This window comes from Arachis ipaensis, chromosome B4, assembly GCF_059453495.1.
Source record: "Arachis ipaensis isolate K30076 ecotype BB chromosome B4, ASM5945349v1, whole genome shotgun sequence".
Taxonomy (NCBI): Eukaryota; Viridiplantae; Streptophyta; class Magnoliopsida; order Fabales; family Fabaceae; genus Arachis; species Arachis ipaensis.
In genome coordinates this window covers 70,710,730-70,720,210 of record NC_142439.1, presented here as the reverse complement: position 1 = coordinate 70,720,210, position 9,481 = coordinate 70,710,730, and the positions used below count along the sequence as shown (strand labels likewise).

General features: G+C 39.1%; 1 non-coding gene across 1 annotated transcript; it reads left to right on the top strand.

Annotated features, from left to right (window-relative positions):
- Positions 1-8,537: 8,537 nt before the first annotated feature.
- On the top strand, positions 8,538-8,646 carry LOC148567856 (small nucleolar RNA R71). Its single transcript, XR_015882478.1, has one exon. It is a non-coding gene; the product is annotated as a small nucleolar RNA R71 (small nucleolar RNA).
- Positions 8,647-9,481: the final 835 nt, after the last annotated feature.

Below are 9,481 nucleotides of genomic sequence, written 5' to 3'. Positions count from 1 at the left end.
TTCAACGCATTCTTGATGATGAAGAACGAAGATACATCTTAGAATAGAGAATCAAACATGAATTGAGATAAAACAGTAATACTTTATTAATCCATAAAACTCAGTAGAGCTCCTTCCCTCAACCTAGAAGTTTAAAAACTCATACTGATAGAAAATACAATGTGGAATTCAAAAATATGGCATGAAGTTCTGAACAAGGGTGATTCTTGTTCTATATATACTAATCTAATGACTAGGGATTACATAAGAAGGGTAAAATAGTCTTTTAGTGCTAAAATCCACCTCTAGGGCCCACTTGGTGAGTGTTTAGGCTGAGCCTGGTTGAGATCCACGTGCTAGGAGGCCCCTAGGTCATTGAACGCTAGCTAGGGGGTCATACTTGGGCGTTGGATGCTAGTCTCTTCTCCTTTGGGTGATGGACGCCAGAATAGAGCAGAAGGCTCACATTTAACGCTAGTTTTGGGCCTCCAATTCTGAAGCAAAGTACGGACTATGAAAGCCCTGGATGTTAGCCTTCCATAGCCGTTGAGAATGCTCCATTTGGATTTCAATAGCTCTAGAAAAGCTCTTTCGAGTGCAAGGAGGTCAGATCCGGACAGCATCTGTAGCACTTTCTCTGCCTCAGAATCAGACTTTTTCTCCAGCTCTTCAATTTCAGCCAGAAAATACCTGAAATTGCACAAAAACACACAAACTCAAAGTAGAATCCAAAAATGTAAATTTTACGCTAAAACCTATGAAAACTTAATATAACTTAAACAAAACATACTGAAAACTATATGAAAATGATGGCAAAAAGCGTATAAAATATTCGCTCATCACAACACCAATCTTAAACTGTTGCTTATCCCCAAGCAACTAAAAAAAAGTAGGATAAAAAGAAGAGTAACATACAATAAATCTCAGAGTTTCCAATGACACTCAATTTGAATTAGATGAGCGGGATTTAGTAGCTTTTTGCTTCGAAATAGTTTTGGCATCTCACTATCCATTGAAACTTAGAATGGTTGGCATCTTTAGGAACTTAGAATCCAGATGCTATTATTGACTCTCCTAGTTTAGTTCTTTTTTATTCTTGAACACATCTTTTTAGAGTCTTGGCCATGGCCCTAAGCACTTTGTTTTCCAGTATTACCACCGAATACATAAATGCCAGAGACACTTAACAAGGTGAACCCTTTCAGATTGTGATTCAGCTTTACTAGAATCCCTAGATAGAGGTGTCTAGAGTTCTTAAGCACACTCTTTTTGCTTTGGATCACGACTTTAACTCCTCAGTCTCAAGTTTTTTACTTCACACCTTCACACCACAAGCATATAGTTAGGGACAGCTTGGTTGAGCCGCTTAGGCTAAGAACTTTTGAGTAGGAATGATAGAGCGTTGGATGAATTCCAACCATCCTCTAGCTACAGGCTTGAGGTCAAACCTTCTTAATTGAGTAGGCTTGCCTTGGGAATCCATTTTCCACTATGCTCCTTCCACACAGATGTCTGAGAGCACCTGATCCAGTCTTTGATCAAAGTTGACTCTTCTAGTGTAAGGATGTGGGTCTCCTTGCATTAAAGGCAAGTTGAACGCCAACCTCCCACTTTTCGGGCTAAAATCTAAGATTCTCCCTCGGACCATGGTGCTCCAATTCTTGGAATTTGGGTTCACACTAGTGTCATGATTTTTAGTGACCCATGCATTAGCATAGAATTCTTGCACCATTAGGATCCCAACCTCTTAGATGGGATTAGTTAGGACTTCCCAACCTCTTCTCCGGATCTCTCTTTGGATTTCCGGATACTCAATCTTTTTTAGCCTAAAAGGGACCTCAGGGATCACTTTCTTTTCTATCACTACTTTTTAGAAGTGGTCTTGGTGGGCTTTGTTGATTAATCTCTCCATCTCCCAAGATTCAGAGGTGGTGGATATTGCCTTTTCTTTCCTCTTTCTAGAGGGTTCTCCAACCTTAGGTGCCATAAGTGGTAATGGAAAGCAAAAATCAATGCTTTTCCCACACCAAACCTAAAATATTTACTCGTCCTCGAGCAAAAATAAATAAAAGAGAAGAATGGAGTAGAAGAAGAAGAAAATAGAAGAAGATAGCGGGAGAAAGTAATTCGGCCAAGGGGGCTTTAGAGTGTATGAAGTGTGTGTATGAAGGGTTAGTAAGAGGGAGTATTTATAGGAGTGGGTTAGGGTTGGGTTTGGTCATGGGTGGGGTAAATGGGAGGGAAATTTGATTTTGAAGTGGGTGGGGAAGAGTGTATGGGGAACTGTAAGAAAGAAGAGTGAGGAAGTAGCGTAGGTAAAGATGCTGTGGGACCCACTAGTCTTGAGAGGCTAGGGAATTCATATTCCCTGCCCTGCTTTATGGGCGTTGAATGCCCAGCCAGTACTCCCTGGCTGGCGTTCAGCGCCAATAAGACACTCTATCTAGAGTGTTCTGTTTTCATTGCTGAACCTTTCCGTCTCTATTCTGCCTGATGCACATGATCATGAACCTAAAGAAATAACTTAAGAAAAACAAATTTAAAGAATTAAAAGAAATAGAAATAATTAATTAGGGTTGGGTTGCCTCCTAACAAGCACTTATTTAACGTCATTAGCTTGACGGTTAGCTCCTTACGGAGATGGATATGGGCTCAGAATTTTTCCCCTTACAGTGAACTTTCTTCCTGTCTTCTCATGAATGAGCTGCACATGCTCTAAAGATATTACACGACTCACTGTATGTGGTATGACTGGTTTCTTGGTGAAGACAACTCTCATGCCAGGTGAGAGGCCTTCAGTGGGGACTTTCTTCTCCCTCTAACCTTTAGGTACTTTCTTCCTAGTACCTTTGGTCTCAGTGCTAGTTAATTGCTGCCCAACACCAAACTTAGAATTGATTTTTGGGGGCTTAGTAAAGCTCTGCACTGAAAGAAATGGTTAGAACACTAAGTCTTACACAGTTATCTCTTTTTTCTCAGAGGGAGAGTTAGGGCGAGGCATCTTGAACAAGATGTGATCCTTCCCTAGTTGCAAAATCAGTTCTCTCTTAGCTACATCAATGATAGCATTGGCAGTGGCTAGGAAAAGTCTTCCAAGGATGATGGATTCATCCTCATCTTCCCCAGTATCTAAGACAATGAAGTTTACAGGGATGTAAAGGTGTTCAACCTTCACCAAGACATCCTCTACTAAGATATATGCTTTCTTCATTGATTTGTCTGCCATTCTAGTGAGATATTTGTAACTTGTACCTCATAGAATCCCAGATTCTCCATTACAGAGAGTGGCATGAGGTTTATACTTGACCCTAGGTCACACAGAGCCTTCTCAAAGGTCACAGTGCCTATGGTGCAAGGAACTAGGAAGCGTCCAGGATCTGGAAGCTTCTGAGGTAACTTCTGCTGAACCAAAGCATTTAGTTCTTTGGTAAGCACTGAAGGTTCTTCTTCCAAAGGTTTTGTGCCAAACAGCTTGGCATTCAGCTTCATGAGAGCTCTTAGGTACCGAGCAACTTGCTCTTTCCTAGAGTCCTCATCCTCATCAGGGGATGAATACTCATCAGAATTCATGCACTACAAGAGTGCATGAAAGGGAACCTCTATGGTCTCTATATGAGCCTTGGCTTTCTTTAATTCTTGGATAGGAATTTCATGAGTGAGTTTTGAACACTCAGTAGGTATACCATTACTAGTGTTCAACGCCAGTACTGGTGGTTCTTTGGGCGTTGAATGCCCATCATGCACCCCTTCACTGGCATTTAACGCCAGTTCTTTTGCTAAGTTGGGCGTTGAACACCCAGAAAGAACCTCTTTCTTGGCGTTCAATGTAACGACCCAATTTTCCGTACGCCTATGACATACCAGAAACTGAGTGCTACCAATTTGTCATCCTAATTATTATCTATTATTTATTATATGAGCCTGATTCGTTATTAGAAGCGTAGTTAGTTAGCGAGGTACTTTTTTTTTAAAAACATTTAGATTAATAAACAGAATCATTTATAATCAATTCACAAATAATAACAGATAAAATAGTTATAAACAACCACACATAAATACATCACAAGTAGTTGACAACATTCGGTGATTCATCCTTTATTAGAATATAGACTGTTAGTTAGAACACCCCTAGATATAGCTAAATAATATCTATATACATATATATACATACAACATCCCAGGTCCTGACCTATTCAAGAGGTCCCTAAGCTGGCACCTAGGCTAGCCTAGACTCTAAACTCACCTGGTCCTTCTAAACTACTAAAGCGAGGGAAAGTACGTTCTAGGTCTTCAAAACTCAAGTCAGGAGGAACGTCACCAAAAGGTAGAACATCATATGCTACTCCTCTGCATGATCAGACATTTCCATAGGACGTCTCTCTGGTACCTCATCAAGTAGCCACAAAACAGGAGTCTCGTACATAGGATTTAGGTTAAAGTTCACATACAAACGGGGTGCAGACATTGGCTGGTATCATAGTATATACATATAAACAGAGAACGGGATTCACCCTAGACTCAGAAGACTACCTAGAGCGGAATCCTTTTCGCAAACGGTCGTCAGCGAACTACGGAAAGGAACTCTTGCTTCCATCTGAAGGGGGAAGGGAGAGAAAGGGGGTTAAGAACTGGGGAGTTCTTAGTAGGGTCGGGGTTATTAGTTAAGTTCATTAATTCTGTGTTGTTTAGCAGATAAATAGCAGAATAAAAAAGCAATAAATAGAAGATACAGATAAATAGAAAAGATAGAGAAAACAGATAGCAGAACACAAACAGAAGAATACAAGAAAATAACGCAAACACAGACACAGAGAATAGAATACAAACAAAGAAAGCATACATTCATGCAACAATCATATTAGAAAAAATGCACAACCAAGTATGATGCATGTCTAGCCCTAGTGCAGGTAATGAGCTCTTCTGTCAGTTTCTACCCGCTCCCGACATAACCCGAAGCAGCTGAAATGGGTATGGTTTTCCAGTCAGCATAGGTACAGTTCTCACTAACCGACGTATGCGTCATATCCTCTGTAAGCAAACTCTGCCTTACAGGTGGCAGCATTTCAGCCGTGTATGAAATCATATTCTCTGTAAGCAATCCTTGCCTTACAGGTGCGGCATTCTAGCCGTGTATAAATTAATATCCTCTGCAAGTGATCCTAGGTTATCAGTTGCAGGTACAGCTCTCAATAGCTGTGTAACACTGGAAAACGTTCTGTGGTCGTACCACTATCTATCTGACTGCCTTCACGCAGCAGATCATTACATAATCATTCTCATTATCATCATTCATCATTATTCTCATTATTCATCATCATTTTCACATTCTTATGCAGTACCTCTTTCTTTCTCTGTTCAATCATACTGTACAAACTTTACATCTTTCACTTTTACAATATCCTGGCACAAACCATTTCTCTTAATCATATTATTCTTTTCTCTTTTTTTCTCTTTATTTTACTCTGGTTACTCTATGCTCTATGTTACTTTATTCTGCTCTGATTTCTCTGTTTAACATGTGTATTTAAAGCTTATGTAAATTTCGGTATGAATAGCTAGCCTGTCCCAAGTATAGGTTCATTAAGTCTATATTGAAACAGTTTAACTTTTCATATTATACCTAACCCTATTCGCAACTCAAGTACTAACTAAGTTGCCCTAGTTCGTTCACTAGTCTCTGTCTGTTTTTCTGTCATTAAAATTTTATAGACTTTTTCTTTGGTTTTTATCTTATCTTTAACTTTTTATTTTTTCTTTATCTTTGCCTCACTAATATGTTCTTTCCACTCCATAAGTGTTTTATGAAGGTAATTATGTGATTCTGCACTTAAAGTTATCTTTCTAAAGCTTTTACAGAAAACTGCCTTTTCCATATTATTTTATTATTTTTATTAAAATATTATTTTTAATTAAATATTATTATTTAATATTTTATTATTATTAATTATTTTATCATTAATTTTCGAAAATTAACTTACCTTTTACTTTTAACCTTTAAAATTCACTTTTTACCACCCGTAACTTTTAATATTTCTACTTTTACCACCCTAACTTCCAGAAATTACCATATAACCCCTTAAACACCAAAAATTTTACTTCCTTACCCTTTCTAAGATCTAAAAGGTGTTCTTTAATGTTCTTCACCACACTCAAAGTGTTCTTCGTGTTCTTCGTATATTCTTCAAATTCTTTCTCTGTTTTACCCGTTTTTCAGTCTTTTCAGCAACCGATTTTTACCAAAATTCAAAATAAATTTCCAGCCACTAAAACCCCATCTTTTCTACATGATTTTAACACAAATTGAAGCTCAATTTAAGCTCTAGGGTTTCGTTTTCCAGCAGCCACAAGAACACACATTCATAGCTTGAATTTCATCAAATTTCATCAAATTTTCACCAAAATTTCAACAAGAATTACTCATACAAACAACCAATTTCAAGCACAGCCAAACCATATCATAATCACACAACTCAAACACAATCAATCAAGATTAAATTCGTCAATCCCTACCTGATTTTGCTGCTCCTAATTCAGTTAGACTTTCAGGTGGTCCTTTAGCACTTTTTCCTCCTAAATCACATCAAGAACAACTTTAAATCCAAAAATCCTCAACTAACCAAATCTCCCTAATCACGTTAGGAGGTGATTTCTAACCTTAGACTTTCTGGAAAGTCACGTTTCTTGGCCCTCAAGTCAAGTTAAGCATGATTCCTACGGAAGAACATCAAGAAAACACATGTTTAAGCATGTTTCCTTGAAAACTGAATTGAAAAGGGAAAGGAACAGCCATCTCACCTTATTTCCAGCCTTGATAAGTTACATGGTTATGCAGAGGAAGAAGAGAGGATCATTTTGGTGAAATCGTAGTTTTGATTTGAGTTTTAGTTCAGAAGAAATCAAGCTTTGAAGATTAAGTGTTCAAGAAAGTTTCTCTCTTTTCTCTCTTGTTATTTTCGGCCAAAGGGAGCAAATGACCAGCCTTGGAGTGTCTTGGGGGTGTAAGGTGAGTTGTAATTGGTTGGATTGGAGGTGGGTTAAAATAATATTAAAATATCTCAGTGTATGACTATTGAAACTAGATGTATCGGAACACTTGTAAAAACATCTCTAAAAATTATTTTTTGAGCTACTAGCATAAATGACACTAGTAACATATTTATTATGATAATAGAACATGTATGATGAGACCTTAGCATTGCTAAAGTCATCAAAGAATGCTGGTGCTAAGCTGTACCAGTAAACTATGAAACCGGTTAAACCGATTTCCTATTTTTAACTAAAACAGACCAGGTAACCTTGTAATATCATTCAAGCATCTTCTAATACTAATATAATGATAATATTATACTATTATCTCTCTTCTCTCATGAGTCGAGTCTGGTTCGTCAAACTGAGACTATTTACGAAAACTACAATCAGAACTCCTAACCGATACGGTTCAAAAACTAGGTTCTTTGCGATTGCATTGTCGGGCCTGTCCCAACTAAGGTCCTGAGTTAAAGATAATATAATGACAATGAGGATTGAGATGCTTGATGATACAGAAGAGGTGTTCCCTTTACTGATATTTCGGAGAAATCCGTGTCTTTAGAAAAGATCTTGCGTACTTGAAAATTAGGGTTGTTACATTCAATGCCAGCTCTAGTGCCATTTTGGCCATTGAATGCCCAGTGAGGAAGTCCTCACTGGCGTTTAGCGCCAGATTCTTGGCCATTTTGGGCATTGAATGCCCATTGAGGTATTCCTCCCTGGCATTCAAAGTCGTCCTAGTCTCTCCATATTTGGCCTCATCCTCAGTGGTGATGGCCTTGTACTCTTCTCTTGGGTTCACTTTAGTGTTACTGGTAAGAGTGTTAGGAGGGATCTCATGGATTCTCTTACTTAGTTGACCAACTTGTATCTCCAAATTTCTAATGGAGGATCTTGTTTCAGTTATGAAACTATGAGTGGTCTTCGAGAGGCTGGAGACCAGAGTAACTAAATCAGAAATGCTCTACTTAGGGGTCTCCATATGTTCCTGAGAAGATGGGAATGGTGGTCTGTTATTGAACCTGTTTTGGTTCCTTCCACCTTGATTATTATTGAAGCCTTGCTGAGGCTTTTGTTGATCCTTCCATGAAAGATTAGGATGATTCCTTCATGGGGGAATGTAGGTGTTTCCATAGGGTTCTCCTATGTAATTCACCTCTTCCATGGTGGGTTATTTAAGATCATAAGCTTCTATTCAGAAGAAGCTTCTTGAGTGCTGCCAACTGCAGCTTGCATTCCAGTCAAATGCTGAGAGATCATATTGACCTGCTAAGTCAAGATCTTGTTCTGAGCCAATACAGCATTCAGATTGTCAACTTCAAAAACTTCTTTCTTCTGAGGGACCGCATTTTTCACACGGTGTCTCTCAGAGGTGTACATGAATTGGTTGTTTGTAACCATCTCAATGAGTTCTCTTGCTTCTGCAGGCATTTTCTTCAAGTGGAATGATTCACCTGTAGAGCTGTCCAATGATATTTTAGACATCTCAGACAGACCATCATAGAAAGTTCCTAAGATAGACCATTCTAAGGGCATGTCAGGAGGACACCTCCTGATCAGTTGCTGGTATCTTTCCCAAGCTTCATAGAGGGATTCACCTTCTTTTTGTCTGAAGGTTTGAACTTCCACTCTGATTTTGCTCATCCTTTGAGGAGGAAAGAATTTGGCCAAGAAAGCATTGACCAGCTTCTCCCAACAGTCTAGGCTTTCTTTAGGTTGAAAGTCCAACGATATCCTAGCTCTATCTCTTACAGCAAGGGGAAAGAGCATAAGTCTGTACACCTCATAATTTAATCCATTGGTCTTAACAGTGTCACAGATTTGCAAGAATTCAGCTAGAAACTGATGTGGATCTTCTAGTGGAAGTCCATGGAACTTGCAATTTTGTTGCAGACGAGAAACTAACTGAGGCTTAAGCTCAAACTTGTTAGTTCCAATGGTAGGTGTTCCGAGGGTTACCTGAAACTGTAGGTCGATCTCAGATGAGATCTCTTGTATTGGTCGGAGTTGTTATGTCTGACTTGATGATGGTGGTCGGAATTGCTGTGTCCAACTTGTTGGGCTTAGTGGTGGTGCTGATCCTTCGTCACCGGAGGATGGTGGTACCTGCAAGGGACACCGATGCTTAAGTTAGCAAGGGTATTAAGTAGGTTTTTTGTAGAATCAGAGTATGAGTTATACCTGGGTGCTCCAGTGTATTTATAATGTTGTAGAGTGATCTTTTCTGGAGATAAGATAGCTATCTTATCTTATCTTTGAGTGGAGTTATCTTATCTTTAAGGGAACCGCTCTTATTTTTCTAGGCTTGGGCTGCCTTTGGACTTGGGTCGTGTTCCTCTGTTTGGGCCCTTTTTGGGCTTCTCTTGGTGATTTGGCCGAACTCTTTAAGAAGAGGTCGGGTAATCCTGACCTGAAGAGGTCGGTCGACTTGTCGTCAATCAACCCGGGTCATACAGCTCGACCCAGGGCATGA